Source organism: Chlorocebus sabaeus, chromosome 3, assembly GCF_047675955.1.
Source record: "Chlorocebus sabaeus isolate Y175 chromosome 3, mChlSab1.0.hap1, whole genome shotgun sequence".
Taxonomy (NCBI): Eukaryota; Metazoa; Chordata; class Mammalia; order Primates; family Cercopithecidae; genus Chlorocebus; species Chlorocebus sabaeus.
The window spans coordinates 85,588,988-85,612,113 of record NC_132906.1 but is presented as its reverse complement, the minus strand read 5'-3'; positions in this window follow the sequence as shown (position 1 = coordinate 85,612,113).

Below are 23,126 nucleotides of genomic sequence, written 5' to 3'. Positions count from 1 at the left end.
GAATCTAATATTGGGACAAGCCTCATGCCAATTGCTTTTTATTTTATTTTTTATTTTTTATTTTTTTTAATTTATTTTTTATTATTAAACTTCAAGTTGTAGGGTACATGTGCACAACGTGCAGGTTTGCTACATATGTATACTTGTGCCATGTTGGTGTGCTGCACCCATCAACTCGTCATTTACATCAGGTATAACTCCCAATGCAATCCCTCCCCCCTCCCCCCTCCCCATGATAGGCCCCGGTGTGTGATGTTCCCCTTTCCGAGTCCAAGTGATCTCATTGTTCAGTTCCCACCTACGAGTGAGAACATGCGGTGTTTGGTTTTCTGTTCTTGTGATAGTTTGCTGAGAATGATGGTTTCCAGCTGCATCCATGTCCCTACAAAGGACACAAACTCATCCTTTTTTATGGCTGCATAGTATTCCATGGTGTATATGTGCCACATTTTCTTAATCCAATCTGTCACTGATGGACATTTGGGTTGATTCCAAGTCTTTGCTATTGTGAATAGTGCTGCAATAAACATACGTGTGCATGTGTCCTTATAGCAGCATAATTTATAATCCTTTGGGTATATACCCAGTAATGGGATGGCTGGGTCATATGGTACATCTAGTTCTAGATCCTTGAGGAATCGCCATACTGTTTTCCATAATGGTTGAACTAGTTTACAATCCCACCAACAGTGTAAAAGTGTTCCTATTTCTCCACATCCTCTCCAGCACCTGTTGTTTCCTGACTTTTGAATGATCGCCATTCTAACTGGTGTGAGATGGTATCTCATTGTGGTTTTGATTTGCATTTCTCTGATGGCCAGTGATGATGAGCATTTTTTCATGTGTCTGTTGGCTGTATGAATGTCTTCTTTTGAGAAATGTCTGTTCATATCCTTTGCCCACTTTTGGATGGGGTTGTTTTTTTCTTGTAAATTTGTTGGAGTTCTTTGTAGATTCTGGATATTAGCCCTTTGTCAGATGAGTAGATTGCAAAAATTTTCTCCCATTCTGTAGGTTGCCTGCTCACTCTGATGGTAGTTTCTTTTGCTGTGCAGAAGCTCTTTAGTTTGATGAGATCCCATTTGTCAATTTTGGCTTTTGCTGCCGTTGCTTTTGGTGTTTTAGACATGAAGTCTTTGCCCATGCCTATGTCCTGAATGGTACTACCTAGGTTTTCCTCTAGGATTTTTATGGTATTAGGTCTAACATTTAAGTCTCTAATCCATCTTGAATTAATTTTCGTATAAGGAGTAAGGAAAGGATCCAGTTTCAGCTTTCTACTTATGGCTAGCCAGTTTTCCCAGCACCATTTATTAAATAGGGAATCCTTTCCCCATTTCTTGTTTCTCTCAGGTTTGTCAAAGATCAGATGGCTGTAGATGTGTGGTATTATTTCTGAGGACTCTGTTCTGTTCCATTGGTCTATATCTCTGTTTTGGTACCAGTACCATGCTGTTTTGGTTACTGTAGCCTTGTAGTATAGTTTGAAGTCAGGTAGCGTGATGCCTCCAGCTTTGTTCTTTTGACTTAGGATTGTCTTGGAGATGCGGGCTCTTTTTTGGTTCCATATGAACTTTAAAGCAGTTTTTTCCAATTCTGTGAAGAAGCTCATTGGTAGCTTGATGGGGATGGCATTGAATCTGTAAATTACCTTGGGCAGTATGGCCATTTTCACGATATTGATTCTTCCTATCCATGAGCATGGTATGTTCTTCCATTTGTTTGTGTCCTCTTTGATTTCACTGAGCAGTGGTTTGTAGTTCTCCTTGAAGAGGTCCTTTACATCCCTTGTAAGTTGGATTCCTAGGTATTTTATTCTCTTTGAAGCAATTGTGAATGGAAGTTCAATCCTGATTTGGCTCTCTGTTTGACTGTCACTGGTGTATAAGAATGCTTGTGATTTTTGCACATTAATTTTGTATCCTGAGACTTTGCTGAAGTTGCTGATCAGCTTAAGGAGATTTTGGGCTGAGACAATGGGGTTTTCTAAATATACAATCATGTCGTCTGCAAACAGGGACAATTTGACTTCTTCTTTTCCTAACTGAATCCCCTTGATTTCTTTCTCTTGCCTGATTGCCCTAGCCAGAACTTCCAACACTATGTTGAATAGGAGTGGTGAGAGAGGGCATCCCTGTCTTGTGCCAGTTTTCAAAGGGAATTTTTCCAGTTTTTGCCCATTCAGTATGATATTGGCTGTGGGTTTGTCATAAATAGCTCTTATTATTTTGAGGTACGTTCCATCAATACCGAATTTATTGAGCGTTTTTAGCATGAAGGGCTGTTGAATTTTGTCAAAAGCCTTTTCTGCATCTATTGAGATAATCATGTGGTTCTTGTCTTTGGTTCTGTTTATATGCTGGATTATGTTTATTGATTTGCGAATGTTGAACCAGCCTTGCATCCCAGGGATGAAGCCCACTTGATCATGGTGGATAAGCTTTTTGATGTGCTGCTGAATCCGGTTTGCCAGTATTTTATTGAGGATTTTTGCATCGATGTTCATCAGGGATATTGGTCTAAAATTCTCTTTTTTTGTTGTGTCTCTGCCAGGCTTTGGTATCAGGATGATGTTGGCCTCATAAAATGAGTTAGGGAGGATTCCCTCTTTTTCTGTTGATTGGAATAGTTTCAGAAGGAATGGTACCAGCTCCTCCTTGTACCTCTGGTAGAATTCAGCTGTGAATCCATCTGGTCCTGGACTTTTTTTGGTTGGTAGGCTATTAATTATTGCCTCAATTTCAGAGCCTACTATTGGTCTATTCAGGGATTCAACTTCTTCCTGGTTTAGTCTTGGAAGAGTGTAAGTGTCCAGGAAATTATCCATTTCTTCTAGATTTTCCAGTTTATTTGCGTAGAGGTGTTTATAGTATTCTCTGATGGTAGTTTGTATTTCTGTGGGGTCGGTGGTGATATCCCCTTTATCATTTTTAATTGCGTCGATTTGATTCTTCTCTCTTTTCTTCTTTATTAGTCTTGCTAGTGGTCTGTCAATTTTGTTGATCTTTTCAAAAAACCAACTCCTGGATTCATTGATTTTTTGGAGGGTTTTTTGTGTCTCTATCTCCTTCAGTTCTGCTCTGATCTTAGTTATTTCTTGCCTTCTGCTAGCTTTCAAATGTGTTTGCTCTTGCTTCTCTAGTTCTTTTAATTGCGATGTTAGAGTGTCAATTTTAGATCTTTCCTGCTTTCTCTTGTGGGCATTTAGTGCTATAAATTCCCCTCTACACACTGCTTTCAATGTGTCCCAGAGATTCTGGTATGTTGTATCTTTGTTCTCATTGGTTTCAAAGAACATCTTTATTTCTGCCTTCATTTCGTTATGTACCCAGTAGTCATTCAGGAGCAGGTTGTTCAGTTTCCATGTAGTTGAGCGGTTTTGATTGAGTTTCTTAGTCCTGAGTTCTAATTTGATTGCACTGTGGTCTGAGAGACAGTTTGTTATAATTTCTGTTCTTGTACATTTGCTGAGGAGTGCTTTACTTCCGATTACGTGGTCAATTTTGGAGTAAGTACGATGTGGTGCTGAGAAGAATGTATATTCTGTTGATTTGGGGTGGAGAGTTCTATAGATGTCTATTAGGTCTGCTTGCTGCAGAGATGAGTTCAATTCCTGGATATCCTTGTTAACTTTCTGTCTCGTTGATCTGTCTAATGTTGACAGTGGAGTGTTGAAGTCTCCCATTATTATTGTATGGGAGTCTAAGTCTCTTTGTAAGTCTCTAAGGACTTGCTTTATGAATCTGGGTGCTCCTGTATTGGGTGCATATATATTTAGGATAGTTAGCTCTTCCTGTTGAATTGATCCCTTTACCATTATGTAATGTCCTTCTTTGTCTCTTTTGATCTTTGATGGTTTAAAGTCTGTTTTATCAGAGACTAGTATTGCAACCCCCGCTTTTTTGCGTTCTCCATTTGCTTGGTAAATCTTCCTCCATCCCTTTATTTTGAGCCTATGTACGTCTCTGCGTGTCAGATGGGTCTCCTGAATACAGCAGACTGATGGGTCTTGACTCTTTATCCAGTTTGCCAGTCTGTGTCTTTTAATTGGAGCATTTAGTCCATTTACATTTAAGGTTAAGATTGTTATGTGTGAACTTGATCCTGCCATTATGATATTAACTGGTTATTTTGCTCGTTAGTTGATGCAGTTTCTTCCTAGCCTTGATGGTCTTTACATTTTGGCATGTTTTTGCAATGGCTGGTACCGGTTGTTCCTTTCCATGTTTAGTGCTTCCTTCAGGGTCTCTTGTAAGGCAGGCCTAGTGGTGACAAAATCTCTAAGCATTTGCTTATCTGTAAAGGATTTTATTTCTCCTTCACTTATGAAACTTAGTTTGGCTGGATATAAAATTCTGGGTTTAAAATTCTTTTCTTTAAGAATGTTGAATATTGGCCCCCACTCTCTTCTGGCTTGAAGAGTTTCTGCCGAGAGATCTGCTGTTAGTCTGATGGGCTTCCCTTTGTGGGTAACCCGACCTTTCTCTCTGGCTGCCCTTAAGATTTTTTTCCTTCATTTCAACTTTGGTGAATCTGGCAATTATGTGTCTTGGAGTTGCTCTTCTCGAGGAGTATCTTTGTGGCGTTCTCTGTATTTCCTGGATTTGAATGTTGGCCTGCCCTACTAGGTTGGGGAAGTTCTCCTGGATGATATCCTGAAGAGTGTTTTCCAACTTGGTTCCATTTTCCCCGTCACTTTCAGGCACCCCAATCAGACGTAGATTTGGTCTTTTTACATAATCCCATACTTCTTGCAGGCTTTGTTCATTTCTTTTTCTTTTTTCTTTTGGTTTCTCTTCTCGCTTCATTTCATTCATTTGATCCTCCATCGCTGACATTCTTTCTTCCAGTTGATCGAGACGGTTACTGAAGCTTGTGCATTTGTCACATATTTCTCGTGCCATGGTTTTCGTCTCTTTCATTTCATTTGTGAGCTTCTCTGCATTAATTACTCTAGCCATCAATTCTTCCACTTTTTTTTCAAGATTTTTAGTTTCTTTGCGCTGGGTACGTAATTCCTCCTTTAGCTCTGAGAAATTTGATGGACTGAAGCCTTCTTCTCTCATCTCGTCGAAGTCATTCTCCGTCCAGCTTTGATCCGTTGCTGGCGATGAGCTGCGCTCCTTTGCCGGGGGAGATGCGCTCTTATTTTTTGAATTTCCAGCTTTTCTGCCCTGCTTTTTCCCCATCTTTGTGGTTTTATCTGCCTCTGGTCTTTGATGATGGTGATGTACTGATGGGGTTTTGGTGTAGGTGTCCTTCCTGTTTGATAGCTTTCCTTCTAACAGTCAGGATCCTCAGCTGTAGGTTGTAGCTGTAGGAGATTGCTTGAGGTCCACTCCAGACCCTGTTTGCCTGGGTATCAGCAGCAGAGGCTGGAGAAGATAGAATATTTCTGAACAGCGAGTGTACCTGTCTGATTCTTGCTTTGGAAGCTTCCTCTCAGGGGTGTACTCCACCCTGTGAGGTGTGGGGTGTCAGACTGCCCCTAGTGGGGGATGTCTCCCAGTTAGGCTACTCAGGGGTCAGGGACCCACTTGAGCAGGGAGTCTGTCCCTTCTCAGATCTCAACCTCCGTGTTGGGAGATCCACTGCTCTCTTCAAAGCTGTCAGACAGAGTCGTTTGCGTCTGCAGAGCTGCTGCGTTTGTTATTATTTACTGTGCCCTGTCCCCAGAGGTGGAGTCTACAGAGACAGGCAGGTTTCCTTGAGCTGCTGTGAGCTCCACCCAGTTCGAGCTTCCCAGCAGCTTTGTTTACCTACTTAAGCCTCAGCAATGGCGGGCGCCCCTCCCCCAGCCTCGCTGCTGCCTTGCCGGTAGATCACAGACTGCTGTGCTAGCAATGAGGGAGGTTCCGTGGGTTTGGGACACTCCCGGCCAGGTGTGGGATATGATCTTCTGGTGTGCCTATCTGCTTAAAGCGCAGTATTGGGGTGGGAGTTACCCGATTTTCCAGGTGTTGTGTGTCTCAGTTCCCCTGGCTAGGAAAAGGGATTCCCTTCCCCCTTGCGCTTTCCAGGTGAGGCAATGCCTCGCCCTGCTTCAGCTCTCGCTGGTCGGGCTGCAGCAGCTGACCAGCACCGATCGTCTGGCACTCCCCAGTGAGATGAACCCAGTACCTCAGTTGAAAATGCAGAAATCGCCGGTCTTCTGTGTCGCTCGCGCTGGGAGTTGGAGACTGGAGCTGTTCCTATTCGGCCATCTTGCTCCGCCCCCCCGCCAATTGCTTTTTAAATAAGCATTGTCAGGCTAGGAAGTTAATTGGAGGTATTGTTCTGCTTTGCAATAAGAAGAAAAACAAAACAAAACTTCTATAAAGCAGAAAGAGATAAAGGATTATTTTGTCTGTTAATCGTGTTTCCTAGTTCTCAATTTGTTTAATAACCTATTAAGACGCATTGTATTTCCAGCCTTCCTTGTTTCTCTAAGTGAAACTGTACATAGCTTGAAAAAAATTTGCTATGAGTATCGAGGTGAAAGATTATATCAAAAGAATGGTAGCTCAGAAAATATACAACACTGAAATCATGCAGGTATCAGATTGTCAGTATTATTTTATGACAAGAATTGGCCACTGAACTTGAGACAGGCTGCCTGGATACCCCACCTCCAGCTTTTACTAGCTGTGTGACCCTGGACAAGTAAGTTAACTTCTCTGAGTTTTTGTTTCTTCATTTCTGAAGTGGAACCTACCTGATGGGAATGTTGAAGATGCAATAGATTGACAGTGGTGGATAGAACACCTTTAGAGGGGTGTCTTCCATATGGAAAATATTAGATAGGTCAATATCTCCATGTTGTCTGTGCCTTTTTTTAGTTACCATGCCTTCTTTTGCTCTGCCATTCTTTATATTTTCAGCGTTATTGAAATGCCAGACTTACTTATTTTTTAATTAGAATCCCCTTCTAACAAAGGGTGAAAATCACATGTGTAAAAGCTGATGTTTGACTTTTAAGTCTTATGCCAGAAGAGTGCCTGTATTTATCAATTCAATTTGTTACTAGATTCACTTGACTTTTGGAGACTAGCAAATATTCCCAGAATCAATCACTCAAACATTCTCTTCTACTGCCGCCTCACACATACATCAAACATTGCGGCAGATGTTGACGGCACCTTCAGCGACCACATTCCTGACCTGTTCACAACCACTCTTGCCCAGCTCTTATCAATCATCAGAGATGGCCTGCAGGGCAGCTGGGGTGCGGAGCCACCTTTCTCAGGGCTGGTGTGGCATCTTGCCACGCGTTCCTGCTGACCTATTTCTGAATATATCTTTGACCTTTAAAAATATTGCAGATAACTGCTTCTTCTTTTACAGGTATAATAGCATCTGAAAGTTATGCTCTTGAGTTCAACTTTAAGGTCCCCTTTTCACTTTTAAGGACAGTTGATATTTTAATAGATTGCTTTTACTGTATCACTTTGTTTTAAACCTGCTCATCCATCTCAACCCATTCTTGTTTCCACTTCAATTTTTCTTAAATGTTTTCCAGTTTTTACTATGAATTAAACGATTTTTTACGGTTAAATAAATCTAGGATAGGTTTGAGAATTATCATTCATTTACTATCAACTTCATATATTTGAATCCATAAATTGTATACACATTATATTGTACCTAATGGGCAATAGCACTGATTTTTTTATTTTATGTACTTGGTTCTGCACATATTTATTCACCTCTCCGTACTTAATGTATTACCGCCAATACATACCTAAGCTTTTAAACTGTACGAATCAATATATGCTCTTTGAATGTGATTTCATATTTGAATGTTATTTTGATAAGCACTTTAACTCAAATCCTGTAAAATAACAATATTTTCTTTCGAATAGGTTGAACAATAAATCAGTGGAGAGAAATTGCAGTTGGCATGAACAACTTGGCAATTAGACAGTTCTTTAAAAGTGTGTTGCCATTCTTGCAGGAAATAACTAATGATGTTCAGAAAAAAAAGAATTCAAGTAGCAAACAGCGTGAGACACACTGAGACTTAGAAATTGTTAATTGTGAGTATCATGTCTCTCTGTCTTGTGAGGGGAAAGATGACTCCATTGTTCCAGACAATGAGACAAGCCAATTATGTACCCGGTATTTTCCTCTCTGGGTCTGAGGAAGTTTGTTTGACTTTTGATGCTGGACAATTGGGCGATCGGACTTCATCTTCTTTTTAAGCGCAGAATCTGAACCACTGGGCTACAGCCTCCGCCCAAGAGCTGAATGCCTGAGGATTTTTGTCCGTTGCCCAGGCTTTACTGAAGTTCCACGTGCAGCTTAAAACAACAAAAATATATTCCCTCATGATCTTAGAGACCCAGAAATCCAAAATAAAGGTGTTGGCAGCACCATGCTCCCTCAGAGGCTTCTCGGAAGAATGTTCTTGCTTAGTAGAGTGACTGGTAGCCCTCAGTGTTCCTTGCCTGGTGGTGGCATAATTCTGATCTCTGCCTCTGACTTCTCATGGCTCTCTTCCTTCTGTTCCTCTCCCTTCTCTCTGTACAAAACTAGATATATTGGATCAGAGCCCACCGTAATAACCTCATCTTATCTTAACAATATCTGCAAAGATTCTATTTCCAAATAAGGTCACCTCCCACGTGTTGAAGGTTAAGAGTTCAGCATATTATTTTAGCGGAAACAATTCAACCTAAAATACAAGACTACTTCTGATTATTTTATATCTAGCAAGATTTGAGCCTTTTACAAATTAAGAATAAGATTACTGTATTTGATTACCACTAACTTTAGACTATAATGTCCTTTATATTACTTTGTTATATTTATGATGATGGGTGCATTCATTAAGAAAATATTTATTGATCAGTTATAGTCAAGCTGAGCTGAGCAGTGAACCCTATACATGTGATTTAGACACAGAACTTCTTTTAAAGGAAATTACATTTTAGAGACAGAAATAAAACACGCATAAAATACCACCAACTTAAAATAAAACATACCCGGGTGCAATGGCTCATTCCTGCAATCCCAGCAGTTTGGGAGGTTAAGGTAGGCAGTTCACTTGAGCTCAGGAGTTTGAGACAAGCCTGGGCAACATGGAGAAACCTCGTCTCTACACAAAATACAACAATTAGTCGGGCGTGGTGGCATGTGCCTGTGGTCCCAGCTACCTGAGGGGCTGAAGTGGGAGAATCGTTTGAGCCCAGGAGGCCGAGGTTGCAGTGAGCTGAGATCGCACCACTGCACTCTAGCTTGGGCAACAGAGGGAGACCCAGTCTCTAAATAAATAAATAAATAATGAATACCCTAAGAGATTCAGGGTAAGATTCTAAGAGGAAGGAGAGCATTGCCAACTAATAGGTATGGTCAGGAGAGGGTGTTTTGTCTTCCCCATCTAATTCTGAGCTTTGTGAAAAGCTTCATCACACTCCTTAAATACATCAGCCTGTAAGTCTTCAAACTGACCATGATTTAAAGCAGCGCCACCCAAGTGTGGCCCAAGGACCAGCGCTATTCTGTGAACTGTGTAGGTCCACGGCAAGATAAATACAGAAACTGAGAGTCTGTATTTTGAAACTTGTAAAGAAATTTCAATAATTTTGAGTAAGTTGGATGTCGTAATAATAAAGAAATGTTGGTTTGGGTTTTTTATGTACTTTTTCCACATTCTTTTTCTAGTCGTTATTTTTATTATGTTATAGAGGTATAGCATAATATACAGAAAATTTTAATTAATTATTTGCCTCATTTGAAATGCTCTGAAGCAAGGACTTTCTTCTGGAGAAGGCCCACATTTAAAAACACAACACTTGAGGGCCTCAGGCCAAATCCCTTTTTCACCCTCCCATCCCACAAGGCTGTAGCTGACAACAGCTTTGGTGACTAGCAAGAAATTTAATTATTTTTCTTCATTTCCAGACTTGCTCAGAGTGTCTAGAAAGGCATCCCACGTATAAAGATAATTACTTTTTTAAACAGAGAAAATGCTTGACCTCATTATGTGCAGGTCTTGAAGTCATATTCCTATATTCAAAGCAGAATGGCAGAGTTAAAAAAATAACACTCAACTAATTGTTGAAGGACTATTTCCACTTTCAACTCTCTCATGTCCTAGTTGAACGACCTTGAACACTTCTGCAATCAATCTTTAAAATTTGCTACCCATCGACCACAGAGAGGTTTGTATAAAGACAAGTCTTTATGAAGAGAACGTTTTCATATACGAAATCTTTGAGATCTGATAACAGTTTTCTGTGGTATCCAAACTTTCTTCAGACATGCAAGGAATTAATATTTTATGGCAGGCATATTGCTGATTCTTCAAGAATATGCCAATGAGAAAAATGTTCCTTAAGTTAACTCTTAGACAAAAACGAACACATGAAGTTTTCCTGAGCCTTTCTATAATGACTTTTGAGCTAAGACATAATGAGAACTCTTAGTAAGGTAACAATTTTCACTTTTTAAATAGCCTGAATTTAAGATGGACCTAGATATATTTTTCTACCACTCTTCAAAGATGGACTGTAAAAGCATCCTAATAACCTGATATTTCTGGACCACTTTATTTTGTTCAAACTGAAAATATATTGAATGTAGTTAAAAATTTTCTCAGAAAGGTTTTCAGAGTAAACACAGTACAGCCTGTTGGGGTCACACTATTATGTAACCAGCATGCTCCAGAAACTGCTGGGAAAGTCAAGCTCCAACGGGAATCCAGGGTCCAATCATGATTCCTCTCGCACTAGGAGCGCTATAGTGAATATTGACTATGGGAATCCAGGGTCCAATCATGATTCCTCTCGCACTAGGAGCGCTATAGTGAATATTGACTATGGTAGAATCTTGCATCTGTGAATTTGTGTTTTGGTGAAAATGTGTGTTTCGGAAATGGTAGATAGCTGGGAAAAAACCCCTTAGTGTTTTTATATAGCTCTCTAAGAACTTCTGGGATGGTATAATAGGTCAGTTTAAGACCAAGAACTTAAACCAGCTTAATTCCTGTCTCTGTGTTAAACAATACTAGGACCAAGCATCCTTATTATACCAAGGTCAAGTAAAAATAGCTTATATTATTGTTCCAGGAATTACTTGTTCCTGGAAGATAAGAATATGAACCAACTAAACCACTTGTCTATTAAACTAAATTAGCTCATTAGGGCTTACTTCAAGATTCTCACTTCTTTGCTGTGCCTGCAAAACCAAAGGTATTTTATCATATAAAATTTTCCTTATTCCAACTAGCTCCACACCTTCAAATATCTACCTTTAAATCACATATCCCAGGCTCTAAAGCATCTATATACTTCCATAGTATCACCGCTTAGACACTCCAATGAGACTCTGTCAAGGTTTTTCTTTTTTCTTACTGCTACAGTCTAACAAACTTAATTTGCTTAATCAATATGTTTTTATGCCGGTCATTTGGGGAAAAGATAGAAAGAACAAAGTCTATCAAAATAGTTTAGTTAATATAAAATTTTACGTCAACCTATGTGGTAGCATTTTTCCACAAACAATACCCATTTCCTTCTTATTATTCTCTATGAACCAATATTGTTAGAGATATCGTTTCAACTATTTCCTTTTTACTTATTAACTCTCTCCCACACTGTATGAAAATTGAAAGCCTCTTTCTTAGATAACCTCCAGTATAAATGTATTCAATCTATTCATTACCACCCCCTAAATGTTTTGGTGTCCTTCTCTAAAACATAAAGGATAAAAGGAATATACATTATGTCAATACCTGTATGTGGACACTACCTACACATACAGAAGTTGAGTTCAGGCATGAGTCTCCCATAGAAAATGAAGTCTGTTAAAACTGTTGTTGGAGGCACCAACTGGGAGCAGCTGTAGCTTGAGATAACCAAGTAGGAAGACCATAGCCTGGAGACCCATAACCAGGATATGAGAAGCACAGTTTCTACAAGCAATGAGGCTGAGGAAGTAAGGAGCCAATGAACGGCTCTTCTGGACAATATTTGGTACATTTGTGGCCTTAGAATAGTTATTAGGATTCAGAGGTCAGAAGCCAGTAGTCCCAAAGAGCAATGGTTTTACAAATGTGTCAAATTCGAGCATGTTTTCCTAAAGAGAATTTGCCATGAATCCAGTCTCCAAGGAAAGTTTTATTATTCACAGAAGAAAATGTAAGGCCAAACTAATTTCCCAACATAGCAACAAAAGTTTATAGTCAAGGAGGTAGCTCTGTTTTAAATCTAAGAAACAACTACAACTTTAGTCCTACGGCACACATTCATACAATTTAAAGCATCCATATTAGTTAACTTTTCATTGTTTCTCATTGTTTTAGGGGTAACATTATAGGTTGTTTGAGCACAGACATTACATTTTAAGCTTTTAATTATTAACATTACAGATCTAAGTCTTACAGCACAGGAAAAACTCGATGGGTGAGACAACACTGAACAAAAGTCAAATACTAAGAATCCTCTTAATTTTACAATTACTCTTTTGCCAGACACTGGGGAAAAAAAAAAAAAAAAGCATCCTCTTTATCTGCATGCCATTTCACTTTGTGGAGTTTATGTCTGGGAAAAAAAATGAGAAAAGAAAAATATTTACACAAAATTAATTCTGAAAGCTATTAAAAGACAAATCAGCAGATATTAAAACTGCTAAAATTCTTACAAATTCAGATTTTTAATATTTGAATTAGACACATTTTTAATGGAGGTATATAAATGTTCATAGTTTCATTTCTCTTGGAGAGATTTTCCAAGTATGTCTGGACACTTTGTTACTTGAGTTATGGTTGAATAACTTCATTATTTTAGAGCTCAAAGACTAACTGAAATAAAGAAGCCAGACAAATAATATATTTTTAAAATCTGATTAATTAATTAAAAACATCATCTAATGTATTTTCACTTGGGATAATTCTTTAAAATTTTCTATTAAAAGAAATACACACTGTTACCAAACTGTTTATTATCATTAACTTGTCAAATACAGTTTTTTCAATATTAATGCATAGTTTATTCTGCATTCCTTAGTGCTCATGATAGAACAAACACAGTGCTTCCCACTAAGAACACATAGACCCAAAGTCTTCGTCTTAGTCATTATGGAGTTCTAGGTGTTCTAAATGCAAACTGTGATAAATTCGCTACTGAAAGTTGTCATGATTAATTTTTCGTGTCAACTTGCCTGAACCAAAAGGTGTCCAGATATTTGGTCAAACATGATTACTGGTGTGTTTGTGAGGATGTTTCTGGATGATATAACATTTCAATCAGTAGACTGAGTAAAGCAACTTGCTCTTTTTCGTGTGGGTGGGCCTCATTCAATCAGTTAGAGGTTTGGATAGAACAAAAAGCTGACTATCCCCCATGTAAGAGGAAATTCTTCTTGCTCAACTGCCCTTGAACTTGGTTGGCTTTTTTCCAGTATGTGGGCTCAAACTGAAACATTGGCTCTTCTTGAGTCTGGCCTTTGAAATGTAAGGCCAGACCCACTGGCCTTTGAAATGTAACACTATCAATAGCTTTCCTGGGTCTCCAGCTTGCTGGCTTACTCTGAAAATCTTGGGACTTACCAGCCTCCATAATCACTTGAACCATTTCTTTATATTAAATCTCCCTAGAAAGACAGGTAGATAAATGGACATATAGATAGACAGACAGACATCTTATTGGTTCTGTTTATCTGGTGAACCCTCACTAATACAGAGGTGTTACACAGAATATTATGCGATGTGTCAAAAAGATCATATACTTTATCATGGGGTGATAACAAATGATTTCTCACTGGAGTGAAAACACAATAAAAATCTTAATTTAAGTATTTTGAAGATATATCAGAATTGTAGCCTTCATCAAAGAAAAAATACCGTTCACTTTAGTATATTTTAATATAAAGACAAAAATTAAATGAGTATGATACATTTCAATATGTAAGAAGTCTCTTTCTCCTTTACAAAGGTATTCTTCTTCCTTTTTTATGACCAGTTAAAAGATTAAGAACTCCCTATTCATTCAGTCTTCTCTACCCATCCTGACATGGTTTGGCTCGGTGTCCCAAACCAAATCTCATCTTGAATAGTAATAAGCCCCAAATGTCAAGAGTGGGACCAAGTGGAGATAACTGAATCATGAGGGTAGTTTCCCCATACTGTTCTCGTGACAGTGAGTGAGTTCTTACAAGATCTGAGCCCTGTGCTCAGCACTCATTCTCTCCCCTGCTGCTATGTGAAGAGGTGCCTTCCGCCATAATTGTAAGTTAACTGAGGCCTTCCCAGCCATGCAGAACCTTGAGTCAACTAAACTTCTTTTCTTTCAGGGTATTTCTTCTTAACAACATGAGAACAAACTAATATATGGTCTTTCTGAGCTGTGCTGGATGTTTGTGTTGACAGCTTTGACAGAGGCTTGCTTTACAGTAATTCTCCAACAGTCATATTTTCTCCAGACTGAGTCATCTCCACTCTTTATTTATTCTCTGGCTGCATTTGAAATTTGAATTTTGTCATTCTGCTTTCCAAAGGCAACAGATTGGGAGAACTCCAGAGTGTTAGATAATGGAACATAGGCTGCTAATCTTTGATAAAAGACTATAATCCTAGAGAACATGGTGCCAGACTTTTTTTGTTCTTTCATTTTAAATCTGAGGAAGAATGGCTGAACACACTTAACTGATCAAAGCATATAAACATACTTTTGGAATCATATTGCTTGAGTGATAAATACCATAATTTAACCTTTATTTTGGAACATGTGGCAATGAAGTCCATTTCCTTCTTTCCTGTAATTTTGTTCACTCTGATAGTCACACGATCTCCACCCTGCCATCTATACTTTTCTGTTGACAGGAAGAAGAGTGATTATTCAGGTGGGTGTGTGATTAAGGTGGAGTGACACTGAAAACTGAACGTTCACACTAACAGTTAGCCCTCCACCTTTCTTCAAAATTCAGTGTTTGCATCCAAGTGTTATGAACATATAGTACAAATTTAAAAGAAAAGAAGTGGAAACACCCCAAAGTCATGATTCCACATAAAACCGAGATTCTAAAATCACTAGTCTGAATACCACAGATAAGTTCTTTACCCCAAAGACTGTCTGTTGAATCCTGGTTTATAGACCTGAATTATATATAATATTGAAGACCTTTCTTCCAGTGGACACAGAAATAAAAGCAGACAAGGGAAAATCTTAGACTAAGGCCATTTTTGCACTGTTTCTGGTCTTACCCAATTTCCACTCTGCTCTTTGCAAAGTACCTCAAAATCTGAAATAAACTCCCATTCTTTATTATACACCAACTACACAAACCTGAAGAAAATAGCACACAAAGAAAGCAATTCGACATCTATTATGTTCCATGTATATAACTTATCTCCTCCAGAAAAGGACCAAATACCTTCTTCTGTTGCCTGTCTGCGGATTAGAGAACTCTATTTTGTCCTTTGACCTCTGTCAGAGCATTTCTTCCCTTGATGCAGAGAACACAATGGCTACGGTGTGGCATTTTAGCAATATATAAAGCAGGGATTCTCAAGGGTGGCTTCTGGCCCTGCAGAAAGTAGCAGATTCAATCTTTGGATTTAATTCATTTATTCTCCCACTGTAAAGTGAGGGTAGAGGATAGCTGAGCTGTGAGACTTCTGCTGTACTTATGTTGATCACATTGCATGGGCACAGTCCTGTGGTTAGGGTGTGATGTGTGATAAATACATCTTTTCATCCAACAGCTTTTAAAGCTTAAACCCGATTAACTTCTCCATATAGGAGAAACATCATTCCAGAAGAGTTCTGCCTGCTCCTTAGGGAAGCTCTCTCCTAATAACCTGTGTCACTCCAATGGATCAATAGTCTAAACAGTAAGTGAGTCAGGTCCCATGGCCTTTTCTCGACTCTGATCAAAGCTATGCATAATTGTGATAGCTGTCTGGAGAATGGGATGTTGGGTAATAAAATAGAAGCAAAGAGACTAGGCTGAGTACGATGCAGTAAACCAGGTGAGGTTCTTTGGTTGGATGGTGATGCTTTGGAGTAAGGTAATAACAGCAGAAATGGCAAGAAGTGAATGAATTTGTGCTACATTGTGAAGGTAATATTGATCACATTGACTAATCAATGACACATTATTAATATGTCATTCCCATTCCTCACCAAGTCAGTCTTTGATGTCACAGAGAAATTGGAAGCACTACAAAAAGTAAAAGTTCACCCAAAAGTACCATAGCATTACCCTCACATCCCCTCAGTGTGGAAACAATGTTAAGAAAAGGAAGCCTGATGGATGCTACACGTGATGTGAATTTGGCTTGAGCAATGCAGTGAACTGCGACATCATTTGCTGAAACACAGACGGTTGGGGAAGGAAAAGTTTGTACAACTGTTGGGAAAAATAAGTTGTTCTGCTTTGTACAAGTGAACTCAGAGGCTTCTACATGACGTCCAAGTGAAGTCACTGAGTGGGCAGTCAGACACATGGACTCAGGGCAGAGACACGGGGTGGAGATGTAACACTAGGCATCACTAGAGAAGAGACTGAACGAGGGTCCTGGAACAGAGCTATGCTCATGCAGGGAAATTGTGCCGATAAGCAATATGCAACACTATAAACTCCCTCTTGTCACCAGGTCAGTCCTTCTTCTCATAGAGAAATTGGAAGCACTAAAATCAATCAATCAATCAATCATAGCCCACGCTCATGCCCCCTCAGATCACTTGGAACAATGTGAGCACTAACATGCATACAAAAATCAAACACACCACGTGGCTTCTTATTTCAGCTGACGTTCAGTGTGGGGAGGAGCACTCAAGTGAATGAATGGCATTCCAGGTATTTCTTCAATATCTGAGGCCTGGACCATTTTCCCATTGAAATTATTTCAGCACCTCCAAAAACAGCTTTCACTAGCCCCATTTTTGTATAGCTTTTGGTAACACTCAAAACCCCCAAGAGTACCATAACATCACCCTCACATCCCCACAATGTGGAAACAACCAAAATATCCATTAAACGTGACAAACAGCAGTTTAGAATCTAAATTCCAATTACTCTATTGTAAAATTTTGTCGCAAAACAAGACATGTGTGCCTAAAATTAAAGATACATTGTAAATTCTAGAACTGAATTTTCATGACCAGCTGCAGACAATTATTGTTACTTAGCAGGAGGTAGGGGGAAGAAGATGTGAAGAGAGTAAAAGGAATAGATTTCCAGATTTCTGAGTCCTTGAGGGAATTATTTCATCTGTGCCAACAAGTTTTTCATTGACAACTTGTGTAGATAAAACCAATTGCTTGAGATGTTGCTATAAGAATAAACTAAAAATGTAACGATTAGTAAAGTGAATTTCAGAGCATGGAATACCTGTGCTCAGATCTCAATTTTGTCAACTAGTTGATGTTTATGCTCAGATAACCTAGCTTCTCTCTTTTTCAAAGTGCTCACCTTGGAAATAGTTACGATAATACTGCCTAACTCATATTCCTACACAGGACCTGCCCAGGGACTAGAGCTGTTCAAGCCTCCGCCTCCACCTCCACGCCATTAATGCATATTCACTCTTGTCCATCCCCAAAATGCCGTAGTCCCATCATTTCTCTAAGACATAACTAGAATTTATTTTTTCTTTCCCCTTCATATTTACATTTTTCTCACTTGGTGTGGAATAAAATGTGCAATTCCAAAACTCAGTAAAGATTCAAATGTCTAACCAGCACAAATAAAGGGAAATATTGTACTTAATTTGTATTTTACACAAATATTGTTCTCTATGTAATTTGTTTTTATCTATAAACTATAGCTTACTTATCATTTATTATGTGTCAGACTCTTCTGCTTTGTGAACTTCATTTCATTTAGTTTTCACAGTGACCCCATGAAGTTGGTAGTATTTTCATCCCCATTTTATCAATAAGAAAACTGAGGGATAAGTGAAAGTGTGTGTGGATGTGTCGGGAGAAAGAGAGAGAGAGAGAGAGAAAGTGATTGCTCAAGATAGCACAACTAGAGAGTGGTAGAGCTGGGATTTGAACTTAGACACACTGGCTGCAGGATTTGTGTCTTCTTAATCACCCTGCTGTGTTGCCTCTAGTTGAAGACAAAAGACATTGTGCAGTCACTTAAAATACTTGGTGAAAAAATAAAATGGCCTCTCTGAGCTAAAGTCTTCTCCTGTTCACTTTTGTGAAATGATACAACGTCCCTCACAACACAATTTATCCTATTAGTGATTTCAGGGTGTGATGATGTGAAGAAGCTTGCCTCATTTGCAAAGCTAGCATTTTGCAAAATAGCTACAGTTTAATTTTTAGTATGAATATTTGTTGAGCTCACATATCTACTAGTGTTCTCAGAAACTGAGTTTAGGAAATGCTGATCCAAGTTCCCAACTCTCTTCTTTTGCAGAAATATTCTGAAAAGGAACAACTAAATCTTATTATCAAGAAACATATTTATGAAAAAATAGGAAGGGTGATTTTTAGGGAGTCTATTTCATTTGTAAAAGGGAACTTAAATATCCCCGAATAGTGGAGGTTATAAACTCAGTCCTACATATTAACTTGAATTTGGTTAATTAGGTATTGGCAGGTTTCTGACCGTATTTATGGGGTTGGGAATTTGGAAGGTATGGTGACTGATACGGTTTAGCTGTATGTTCCCTCCTAAATTTCACGTTGAATTGTAATCCTCAATGTTAGAGAAGGGGCCGTGAGGGAAACTTTTGGGAAGGCACGATTGTGTTCTGAAATTTGACAAGGATATGAGATTTGGGAGGAGGGAAGCAGCGGAATGACAGAGGTTGGCTCTGTGTCCTCACGCAAATCTCATGTCGAATTGTAAACCTTAATGTTGAAGGAGGGACCTGGTGGGAGGTGATTGGATCATGAGGACAGATTTCGCCCTTCTTGTGATAGTAAGTTCTCATGAGGTCTGGTTATATGAAAGTGTGTAGCGCTTCCCACTCTTCTTCCTCTCTCTCTGTTGCTCTGGTCATGTGAAGACTGTGCCTGCTTCCCCTTTGCCTTCCACCATGATTGTAAGTTTCCTGACGCCTCGCCAGAAGCAGAAGCCTGAACAGTCTGTAGAACCATGAGCCAATTAAACTCAGGTATGTCTTTATAACAGTGTGAGAATTGAGTAATACAGTGTCTGATGAGACAACGAGATGACTATCTTTAAACGCCTTGTGTCATCTATGTTTACATTTTATCTGCTCTCCTGTTCCTTTTCAGGATGAATCTTGCAGTAAATCTCTCTCTCTCTCTCTCTCTCTCTCTCTCTCACATACACACACACATACACACACACACACACACACACAAATTAATCTTTACCTCTGACTGTCCTCCCCAAACCACTACGTTGGTATCGCAAGGTGTGCATGTGAGTCCAAACTCTATCACAGAACCAACCCTACACACTGTCCATTAGCCCAGCCTCTCCCAAGTTGAGTCCTGGCTTTCTCTGCAACCCTCTCTCAGTGTGGCTGAGTTCTTGTCTGCCTCAAGTTTAAATCCTCTTTAGATACAATACAGTTATGAGAAAAAGGCAGTTTCTTTCTTTTTTGGCGGGGGGGAGTTCTCTTTTTGAATTTTGAGACAGAATTTCTCTCTTGTCACCCCGACTGGAGTACAATGGCATGATCTCGGCTCACTGCAACCTCCGCCTCCTGGATTCAAGGGATTCTACTGCCTCAGTCTACTGAGTACCTGAGATTACACGTGTACGCCACCATGCCTGGCTAATTTTTGCATTTTTAGTAGAGACAAAGTTTCACCGTCTTGTCTAGGCTAATCTCGAACTTCTGACCCCAGGTGATCCCCCACCTCGGCCTCCCAAAGTGCTGAGATTACAGGCATGAGCCACCGCACCTGACCGACAGTTTATCTTTTAAAATGAGATGCTATTCTGCTATATAAGAAGTTAATATTAATCTGTTCAGATGAAAGAGAACATTTTAACATCAGTGCTTACCAAACCAGAAGATTTAAAACATCTAAAATAAAAATATTGCTAATATTAAACGTTTATTGTTTACTCTGTGAGGCACCAGAATTTGCATATCAAATTCAAGGGCACACAGTTAGTATCAAACCAAAGGGCCAAGGGAAAGAAACTTTCTTATGAGATTGAGAACCTTTCTTATGATCCTATGAGATTTCTTGTTATCTCTTTTTTTAGTTTTCTTCCTGTGTAGCTGGCATGGAGAGAGAGCTTTGTGTAGGCTACCATTTGAGGGAAGGCTGGAAGGCTTCTGCTATAGAAAATCCTAGGGAAGGCATCCAAGGAATGTTCCAACTTACACAATATGGAACTGTTCCTGTACCTTTGTGAGGAGTTGTTCTTGGATTCATCTTTCTCTCTCTTTCTTGGATTTGGACATGAGATAATAATTGCTATTATTACAATGTAAAATGAAGAAAAAGGGGGCAAGTTAAGGGTAAATAAATTCCTGGTTTTCTGTATTGTTACAGCCCCATGTGCTAAGGTCAGATGTCCAATAGATAGATTTAGAAACAAGTCCCACCATGTTTAATGGCTCTGTGAATTTAATTGAAAGCACCTCTCCCGCGCACCTCCCTTTGAACCTGTGGCAGCATTAACACCTGGAAACGAATTCAGCCTCTCAGGGTTCTAGTGGCTCTTCCACCTTTCCATCACAGAGACAAAAAGAATCAGGATGGCTATTAAAATGCTTCTATGTGGAGAAGGTTGAGTAGCTGGGTGTGTTGTGTAACAGGGGTTGAGTTTCTGCTCAGCATCTGGGAAGAAGGTTTGGTCTGCATTAAAGACAGGGAGGGTCATTCAGGAAGTAAGGAGCTCATGTGAGGAAAAGACTGTTGTAAGACACAGCCACTATCTGCCATCTATCTAGAGGTTAATTACGTGAAGCCTCAGAAGCCTCTGGGAAAAACCAATGGGGAATTAGGTTTATGTCCTTTGGACACAATTGACACAATTGACTTTCAGGAGGCCGTAGCATGGATGGCTACCTGTTGGAACTGCTGTGATTGGCATTCACTTTCCAATCTGGTGGCATTGGCTGGTGGACCTTGGGGCAGCAAAGTGGCAAAGTTAAACAAGGATGAGTAGCACTAATGGGAGATGAATCAAGGCCAGAGGTTTCAATGTTAGTTCGGTGGAAAAACAAAATCTGCAAAAAGATGAATGAAAATAGTGCAATCTGCTACCCAGGTGAGTGGTCTTCTGGGCTACATATAGGAACTCCACTGTGGGCTCTTGGGACCAACTTGTTGAACCTTACTCTGAGGGCAATTGTGACTTTCCTGTTGTCACAAGACAAAAGTCAGCCTAGATTTGCATCAAGGACACTCTAAGCGGGACAAACGCATTGGCTGAGCTGAAGATAGAAGCCTAACGACATTGTAATTATGATGAGTAAATAAGTACAGCATGGTTACTATCAATAATAATAACAACATATTGTATACTTGAAACTTGCTAAGAAAGTAGATCTTAAGAATTCTCACCACAAAATTTAAAAGTAACTATGTGAGATGATTGATATGTTAATTTGCTTGATTGTGGTAATTATTTCACGATGTATACATATATCAAAATATATTGTGCAACTTGAATATATACAATTTTTGTTTGCTAATTATACCTCAATAAAGCCAGAAAGAAAACCTCAGAGCCATCAATTTTCTCAGTGGCTTGAATCACTTGGGAAAAAATGGCTTAGACACGCAAGTACAAAATGATACTTGTTTACATAACAGAAGAAGGCCAGGCAGGTGGATTCCGTGCATGAAAACTGCATTTAAAACAACAATGTGTTTGATATTTTTGAATATTGCAGAAATAACATATGTGGGTCATTTTTCATTCAATAGAAATAATTTGAGATAAGAAATAGAAGAAATTGGCCTGATGCGGTGGCTCACATCTGTAATCCCAGCACTTTGGGAGGCCAAGGCGGGCAGATCATGAGGTTAGGAGTTTGAGACCAGCCTGGCCAACATAGTGAAAACCCATCTCTACTAAAAATACAAAAATTAGCCAGGCATGGTGGTGGGTGCCTGTAATCCCAGCTACTCAGGAGGCCGGGGCAGGAGAAACACTTGAACTTGGGAGTCGGAGGTTGCAGTGAGCCAAGATCGCACCATTGCACTCTGGCCCAGGCGACAATGACAGTGAGAGACTCTGTCTCAAAAAAAAAAAAAAAAAAAAAAAAAGAAAGAAAAGAAAGAAATAGAAGAAATTTGATTTTATACCCTTAAGGTAAGTGAATATTTGATGCACAATTGCTCAGGTTCATATTTTATACGCAGTTGGAAGGTGCAGAAGGGTTTTTTTGAGCCTGTGGTTTGGAGTTTGAAGACAGCAGAGGGCGTGTGTCTGTAAGCACTCAGAACCACAGAGCTGAAGAGCCATCGCCAATTGTCTGAAAAGAAATGGCAGCAATAAAGCAAGGCAGAACTGTCAGAAGTCCTAAGGCCAGTTTCCAGGTGTGCCTCTTTAATATGTTTGGCTTGGACCAAATTGTTTAAGTTTTCAAGCCTAAGCTTTTCTAACTGTGAGGATGATAATAATTATTTCCATTTCATAGAGTTGTTGTGAAGAGCACTTGAGATACTATATATGAAATGCTCAACACAGTGCCTGGCACAAAATAAGTGCACATTATAAATCAGCTCCTGTGGTATAGGTTGCTAGTTGCCTAATACACATGCTACTCTTCCATTGTTCTAGCAAAATCACAGTTTTGTTGGGAGTTGCATTATATCTACTAAAATCTGTTTTCCAGGCTGTTTCGCAGGTAGAGGTGACCATGTAAAATAGATATGATCAATGAGATGCCAGGTAACTTGTGGCATCCAGGAAAGCTCAAAAGGAGCAGAGGCAGTTTTTACCAGCAGCATTCATTTTGCTTTTCCCTTTCTCCCTGGCTGGAATCATAGCTGTGTTGCATGAATATTAGAAGCCATTTTGTGACCATGAGGCAGCCTAGAAGGCAAAAGGCATGGTATTAAAACTGATGGAACAAAAATATTGAAAGGGCCACGCACCGTGGTTCACAACTGTCATCTCAACAATTTGGAAGGATGAGGTGGAAGATCACTTGAGCTCAGGAGTTTGAGACCAGCCTAGGAAACATAGCAAGACCCCATATAAATTAAAAAAAAAAAAAAAATACTGAAAGACCTTAGGTC